Source organism: Ornithorhynchus anatinus, chromosome 7, assembly GCF_004115215.2.
Source record: "Ornithorhynchus anatinus isolate Pmale09 chromosome 7, mOrnAna1.pri.v4, whole genome shotgun sequence".
Taxonomy (NCBI): domain Eukaryota; kingdom Metazoa; phylum Chordata; class Mammalia; order Monotremata; family Ornithorhynchidae; genus Ornithorhynchus; species Ornithorhynchus anatinus.
Window position 1 is genome coordinate 61907316 of NC_041734.1, and position 8049 is coordinate 61915364.

Genomic DNA, 8049 nt, shown 5'->3' on the forward strand with positions numbered 1-8049 from the left:
CAAAATTATTATTATTATTATTGCCTTGGACTATCCCAAGTGTGCAGTACAGTGTTCTGTACACAGTAAGTGCTCGGTAAGGGAAGCAGCATGGCGTAGTGGATAGAGCAGGGGCCTGGGAGTCAGTAAGTCATGTCTGTAGTGTGGGCTTGGGCAAGTCACTTCACTTCTCTGTGCCTCAGTTCCCTCATCTTGAAAATGGGGATTAAGACTGTGAGCCCTCTGTGGGACAGGGACTACGTCCAATCCAATTTGCTTGTAGCCACCCCAGCAATTAGTACAGTGTGTGGTACATAGCAAGTGCTTAACAAATCCCATCATTATTATTATTATTATTAATAAGTATCATTGACTGACTCGTGAATGGGAATGTTTATTGAAGCTGAGACCCAAGCCAAAGTCAGCTTAATAATGTAACTTACTGGGTGAGAACGGAGATCTGACCACTTCGGTTCTGCCTCAAAGAGCACTTGGAGGGTTGCCGTGATAGCCCTTTACTTGGTCCAGCCATTGATCCTGAATCTGTCCATACCCCCGCCTAAACCCCCACAGCTAATGGCTCCTGTTTCTTTTGCAAATCAAAACTACTGCAGGTCAGTTCCACGTTCCACTTCCCCAACTGGTGGCCTAAGTGGAAAGAGCATGGGCCTGTCAGTCAGTCAGTCGTACTTATTGAACTGCGTGCAGAGCACTGTACTAACCTTTTAGGAGAGTATAATATAAGAGACACGCTCCCGGCCCACAGTGAGCTTACAGTCTAGAGGGGAAGAGAGACATCAATATAAATAAATTACAGATATGTATATGAGTGTTGTGGGGCTGGGGGTGGGGCGGGGATGAATAAAGGGAGCAAGTCAGGGCAAGGTAAAAGGGAGTGGGAGAAGAGTTAAGGAGGGCTTAGTCAGGGAAGGCTGCTTAGAGGAGATGTGCCTTCAGTGAGGCTTTGAGGAGGGGGAGAGCAATTGTCCGTCTGAGTAACTGCCCGCCTGGGAGTCAGATGACCTGGGTTTTAATCCCTGCTCAGTCAGATGTCCGCTGTGTGACCTTGGGCAAATCATTAATATCTCTGGGCCTCAGTTACCTCATCTGTAAAATGGTGATTAAGACCGGGAGCCTCACGTGGGACATGGACTGTGTCCAACCTGAGTAGCTTCTATCTAACCCAGAGTTTAGGGCAGTGCCTGGAATATAGTAAACGGTTAACAAATACCGCTTTAAAAAAAATCAACAAAAAAAATGAATGGGTGGGAAAGGTGGTAATGATAATAATAATTACGGTATTTGTTAAGCGCTTACTATGTGCCAAGCACTGTTCTTATCACTGAGGTAGATACGAGGTAATCAGATTGGACGCAGTCCCTGGCCCACATGGGGCTCACACTTTTAATCCCCGTTTTGCAGATGAGGTAACTGAGGCATAGAGAAGTAAAGTGACTTGCCCAAGATCAAACAGCAGACATGGTGATGTAATTGTTAGGACTTAACGTCCGTGAATCGAGGGATCCAAGTTTGAATCTCCTTGGGATCTGTTGAATTTCACTTTTAGAAGAAGCAGCATGGCTTAGTGGAAAGAGCCCCGGCTTGGGAATCAGAGGACGTGGGTTCTAATCCCAGCTCAGCCACTTGTCTGCTTTGTAACCTTGGGCAAGTCACTTCACTTCTCTGTGCCTCAGTTACCTCATCTGCAAAATGGGGATGAAAAGTGTGAGCCCACGTGGGACAACCTGAGTACCTTGTATCTACCCCAGTGCTTAGAACAGTGCTTGACACATAGTAAGTGCTTAACAAATACCAACATTATTATTATTATGTGGCGGAGCCAGAATTAGTACCCAGGTCCTTCTGACTCCCAGGCCTGTGCTCTAGCCACAAAGCCATACCGCTTCCATGCTGCTTCTCAGTGCTTGAGCTTCACAACGTGAGGAGGGAGAACCTAGCCTGGCTGTCGTCCCTGGGGTGTGACGCGTGAGATGGGCCCCGCAGCGCGGAGAGGGGGCTCCGACCAGCCACCGCCGTGGACCTGATGCCGTCCCCCATCCCCCCTTAGCCGCCGCACACTCCGGGGGGGCCTGAGCCGCTTCAGAGCACCTCTGCAGTATGCAGCAGCCTCGGTGCCCACGTGCGGCACCCCCTCCTCCCCGTTCCCCACCAGTCAGACCAGCTCCAGCAGCCCAGGACCGCGGCCCGCTGCCCTCTTCTCTCACACACCCCAGTGCCGAGGAGCCGGTGACACACCCCCTCATCCCCGGCCCTGCATCCACCGACGTTGCGGGACGGCTCCAACCCCCACACTAATAATAACAATAATAATGGTGGTATTTGTTAAGCGCTTACTATGTGCAAAGCACGTTCTAAGCGTCGGGGGGATACAGGGTGATCAAATTGTCCCACGTGGGGCTCACAGTTTTAATCCCCATTTTACAGATGAGGTATCTGAGGCGCAGAGAAGTTAAGTGACTTGCCCAAAGTCACACAGCTGGCAAGCGGCGGAGCCGGGATTAGAACCCTTGACCTCTGACTCCCAAGCCCAGGCTCTTTCCACTGAGCCGTGCTGATTCACTAGCTCCCAGTGGTTCCCCAGTGCCTTGGATCTTGGAGGTGTCCCCGGCTCCCCACCTCCCCCAAGCCGTACGGCTCTAAAGTGGCAGATCGGGGCACGGGGTAGAGATCACGAGGTAGAGGGGGGAATAAGAGCAATGAACGGGCACCATCGGAGGCCGAGGGATGCCAACGGCAACGGAACCCCACTGAAAGCAAGGGGACCGATGATGGTTCGCTCCTGAGGGAGCATCTTCGGGAGGGCCAAGGGGAACTGATGGTGTCACTCAGGGCAGGTTCATGCAAACGAACAGATGGGTCAAACCCCCACCTGCCTGTGCTCAATACCTGGACTGTGCTGAGCCCTCCCGGGAGAGGGTGAAATTAAAGGTGCCTGACTTGGAGCGAGCTGTCATCTTGGCATTCTCTAGCACTTAACAAATACCATAATAATAATAATAATAATAATAATTACACCTCTCTGGGAGTGGTAGTAAATCCCACTCATGATGAGCTCCTCGGAGCAGAAGGATCAGTTATTTACTCTGAACGCTCCCCGAATGTGGGGCTTACTGGGCCAGGTGTCTAGGAATCCTTCTCACTCCCGAGCATGTGATTAAATGACCTCTTTCCCTCTAAAAACCTTAAGAAACGAACTGTTCCGTCCTACCCCATTCACAAAAACAAGAGAAGAAAGAGATAATAGAGTGTATGATGAAATAGGTCAGGGCTGGGGCCAAAGAGATAAAGGAGGCAGGGACTGAATTTGCTAGGAAGGAAAGTTCCAGGTGACTGTTACTCCTCATAATCACAGAATGCCTCCCCTGTTTCTCCCCAGACCTGAAGATACCCGGCTCCGGCAAATGAGAAAATACTAATCTGGCCAATTCATCGCAGACACGCACAGGTTTGGAGTAATAATGTGAGCTTGTTAGGGGCAGGGAACGGGTCTGCCAGCCAGCCAGTCAGTTAATCGCACTTACTGAGTGCTTCTGTGTGCAGAGCACTGTACTAAGTGCTTGCAAGGGTGGAGTACAAAGATAAACACATTCCCTGCCCATAATAAGCTTTCTGTCTAGAGGGGGAGACAGACATTAATATGAAGCAATAAATTACAGATATATACAAAAGTGATGTGGGGCTGGGAGGGAAGATGAATAAAGGGAGCAAGCTGGGGAGACACAGAAGGGAGTGGGAGAGGAGATAAAGAGGATTTAGGGAAGGCCTCTTGGAGGAGATGTGCCTTCAATAAGACTTTGAAGATGGGGAGAGTCATTGCTAGTTTTGTGCTCTACTGTACTCTCCCAAGCTCTTAGTACAGCGCTCTGCACATATTAAGCGCTCAATGAATACCACTGATTGATTGAGTGATTGACCCATCCAGCTGTGGCTATTAAGCTCCCCAGAGCATTGAGAAGCAGGTTATCTATCCCAGTAGTTCAACCTCTGCTGGACACAAGCTGACTTTGTCTTCCCCCGCTCAGAGTGGAGAGGTCTAACTTTATAAAATGGCTATTTCTCCTCCCTGAAGGTCTTGCCCAATCTCGTTTCTGGGACCTCCTGAGGCCAAAGCAACTGTATAAATATCAGATTACTACTCAGTTCTTAAATACGGCTTTCCAAACAAATCCTTTCTAGCTGCCGGTCTGTGTAAGTAAATCGGGGACCTGCGGGTTAAAAGCTCTTTCTTCCCACGGGGCGAAATATTTTACACTGTCAAATTTGTAAGCCATTATTTGCTTTAATAGGATGGAAACTCTGCCTTGCACCCTCTCGGCCCCTGCCCCCAGGCTAATGCAGTATCTGTTTCACAATATCTGCTCAGCATTTTACTACTGAAGCTGGTGACACACCCATCAGATGTATGGATTTGCTCCTCTTAGCGATTCCTACCTCGGGCAAAATGCAGGAGGCACCAGTACTTTGGCCGCAGCCTTGGAAGGACCGGCTTGGGAATTCGTTGGACAGACAAAAAAAGGCCTGGAACATTGCATCAACCTGCTGCGAACCTCCAAGCTGCCTGCACAACAGCACATGCTTGCATAATGGGTGACTTCAAGCTAGAGGGCAACTTCAAAAGAGGCAACACCTGTTTCCAAACAGGGGCAAGAGTTCATCGCTGCTGCTCGGAGAACGTGGCCTGTGCAGGGGCGCTTAGTAGAGTACTTTGCACACAGTAAGCACTCAATAAATACGATTATTAAGAATAATAAGGCTCATTGCCTCTGCTTAGAAACTATGCCTCATTCTCACTTGTCCCTCCAACGACCTCTGGCCCACGTCCTACCTCTGGCCTGGAATGCCCTCCTTCCTCAAATCCGCCAAACAATCACACTTCCCCCCTTCAAAGCCCTACTGAAGTCTCACCTCCTCCAGGAGGCCTTCCCAGACTTAGTCCCGCTTTTCCTCTGCTCCCCTTCCCCTCCCCATTATCCCGACTGGCTCCCTTCGCTCTCCCCTCCTCTCCCCGCCCCACAGCACTTGTGTATATATCTACATATTTACAATTCCATTTCTTGATATTAATGATGTCTATATATCTCTAATCCTATTTATTTCTACTGCCACTACTGATGCCTGTTTACTTGTTTTGATGCCTGTCTCCCCCCCTTCCAGACTGTGAGCCCACTGTGGGCCGGGATCGTCTCTATTTGTTGCTGAATTGTACTTTCCAAGTGCTTAGTACAGTGCTCTGCACCCAGTGAGCGCTCAGTGAATACGATTGAGTGAATGAATGAGCGAATGGCTGAAAGGTGGAGGGAGAGGCGGAATGGGGTAGTCTCAGCAATAGACATCTTGTGAGGCGTTTAGCCTCATTCATTCATTCAATCGTATTTATTGAGCGCTTACTATGTGCAGAGCACTGTACTAAGCGCTTGGAATGGACAAATCGGCAACAGATAGAGACAGTCCCTGCCCATTGACGGGCTTACAGTCTAATCGGGGGAGACAGACAAAAACAATAGCAATAAATAGAATCAAGGGGATGCACATCTCCCTCGCTCATCATAAAAATCAAACTCTTGGCCTGCACCGGATGGGATGGGATGTTTTCGGGCTGAATGTCATGAGACTGGGCTAACCTGGTTGGCCAAGCAGAGAAAACCACGGAGCTCATTCTTCCCCAGCCAAGAGGAAAACAAATACCACAGGCCACCTGGCCGAGTGAACACTCCCCTCTGCTGGTTGAGGAGCAATGCTTTCCCTCCACTCTTCTCTTCCAACCACCATTCCTACCCAAGATAATGGCAGTAATAATAATGCTGGTATTTGTTTAGCGCTTACTATGTGCAGAGCACTGTTCTACGCGCTGGGGGAGGTACAGGGTCATCAGGTTGTCCCACGTGAGGCTCACAGTTAATCCCCATTTTCCAGATGAGGTAAATGAGGCACAGAGAAGTGAAGTGACTTGCCCACAGTCACCCAGCTAAGTGGCAGAGGCTGGATTCAAACCCATGACCTGTGACTCCCAAGCCCAGGCTCTTTCCACTGAGCCACGCTACTTCTCGGAGAACGCTACACTACGGAGAAGCAGCGTGGCTCAGTGGAAAGAGCACGGGCTTTGGAGTCAGGGCTCATGAGTTCGAATCCCAGCTCTGCCACTTGTTGGCTGTGTGACTGTGGGCAAGTCACTTAACTTCTCTGTGCCTCAGTTCCCTCATCTGTAAAATGGGGATTAAGACTGTGAGCCCCACGTGGGACAACCTGATTCCCCTATGTCTACCCCAGCGCTTAGAACAGTGCTCGGCACATAGTAAGCGCTTAACAAATACCAACATTATTATTATTCTCATTACAATAATGATGATGGTATTCGTTAAGCGCTTACTATGTGGCCAGCACTGTTCTAAGCGCTGGGGAAGGTAGAAGGTAATCAGGTTGTCCCACGTTGGGCTCACAGTCTTGGTTCCCCATTTTACAGATGAGGGAACTGAGGCACGGGGAAGTTAAGTGACTTGCCTGAAGTCACACAGCTGACAAGTGGTGGGGCCGGGTTTAGAAGCCATGACTTCTGACTCCCAAGCCCGTCCTCTTGCCATTAGGTCAAAATGCTTCTATTTATTTATTGAGCACTTACTATGTGCAAAGCACTTTATTAAGTGCTTGGGAGTGTACACTATAAAAATAAACAGACATAGTCCCTGTCCAAAATGAGTTTACAGTCTAGAGAACTGAGTTCTAATCCTGATTCTTGTCTGCTGTGTGACCTTGGGCAAGTCACTTAACTTTTCTTTGCCTCAGTAATTTCATCCGTAAAGTGGGAATTAAGACCGTGAGCTCCATGTGGGACCTGGGCTGTGTCCAACCTTGTTTCTACCCCAGTGCCTTCTTAGTAAAATGCCAGGCACACAGTAAACAGTGTGGTAATAGGATTGAGAAAAAACAAGAAAAAGAAACAGCAAGTTGAAAATGTACAACCAAAAGCAATTACCCAGACTGATTGGGTGAGGGGAAATAAGGTTAGTACAGAGAAGTGGACACAAACTTAGATGTGCCCAAAAACCATTATTATGGTATTTGTCAAGCACTTCTTATGTGCCAAGCACTGTACTAAGTACTGTTATAGATGCAAGGTAATCAGATCCAACAGTTTTTGTCCCACATGGAGCCCATTTACAGATGAGGAAACTGAGGCCCTTTGAAGTTAGACTTGCCTAAAGTCACAGAGCAGTCAAGCGGCCCAGCCGGGATTAGAATTCCCATCTTCTGACACCCAGGCCCGTGTTCTGCCCAAGTTAAACAACTGGGAAGGGAGCTATTTGAACTTTAGGCTTACTGGCTTTCTACAAAAAAGACAGACTGTGGGGTAGGCTGCAGGTCAACAAGCAGAGAAAGCCTTCTCCCTCTCTTTAGAACAGTTATTTCTTCTGCTTCCATATCTTTCACTGGCACAGACCAGGAAACTGGTTTTTGGAAAAGCAGGGTTCTCTCGCCTGATCTCCTAAATAAAATGGATTTGAAAGTGAAGTTTTGGGTCTGCTTCAGCATTTATCTAGACCATAAACTCATAAGATTCATTCAATAGTATTTACTGAGTGCTTACTTTGTGCAGAGCACTGTACTAAGTGCTTGGAATGTACAATCACTGTAAGCAGGAGACGTGTCTACCGACTCGGTTTTTACTGTACTCTCCCCAATGCTTAGTACAGCGCTTTGCATGGGGAGAATGCTCCCCTTTCGCTCAATAAATAACATTGATGATTATATGACGGTGATGGCTCACAAGCTAAATGTTGGACTGATAATTTGGATTGGCTGGATTCTCCCACCTATCCATTCACTGTTTGGGTTTCCTATTTGGAACAAAGAAGCTAAAATTTTGTGGATCCAAGACTTTAAAGCAGTGTGCAGCATCCTTTAGATTATCTGTGTTAAGGAACATGGGTAAGAAAAATAAATTAAATTCAGTTAATTCCCAAGCCTCATTAGAGCTGTTTCCTCCACCTACCAAGTCTTTCATTATAACTGCTAAAAAGAAGTAGAATGGGCAGGCTTAAATATATCCATCCT

General features: G+C 48.1%; 1 long non-coding RNA gene across 1 annotated transcript; it reads left to right on the plus strand.

The window, feature by feature from the left end:
* The first annotated feature begins 3366 nt into the window (after positions 1–3366).
* LOC114813344 lies at positions 3367–4748 on the plus strand. The gene is made up of 2 exons (XR_003761067.1): positions 3367–3445; positions 4364–4748. It is a non-coding gene; the product is annotated as an uncharacterized LOC114813344 (long non-coding RNA).
* The last annotated feature ends 3301 nt before the right edge of the window (positions 4749–8049 follow it).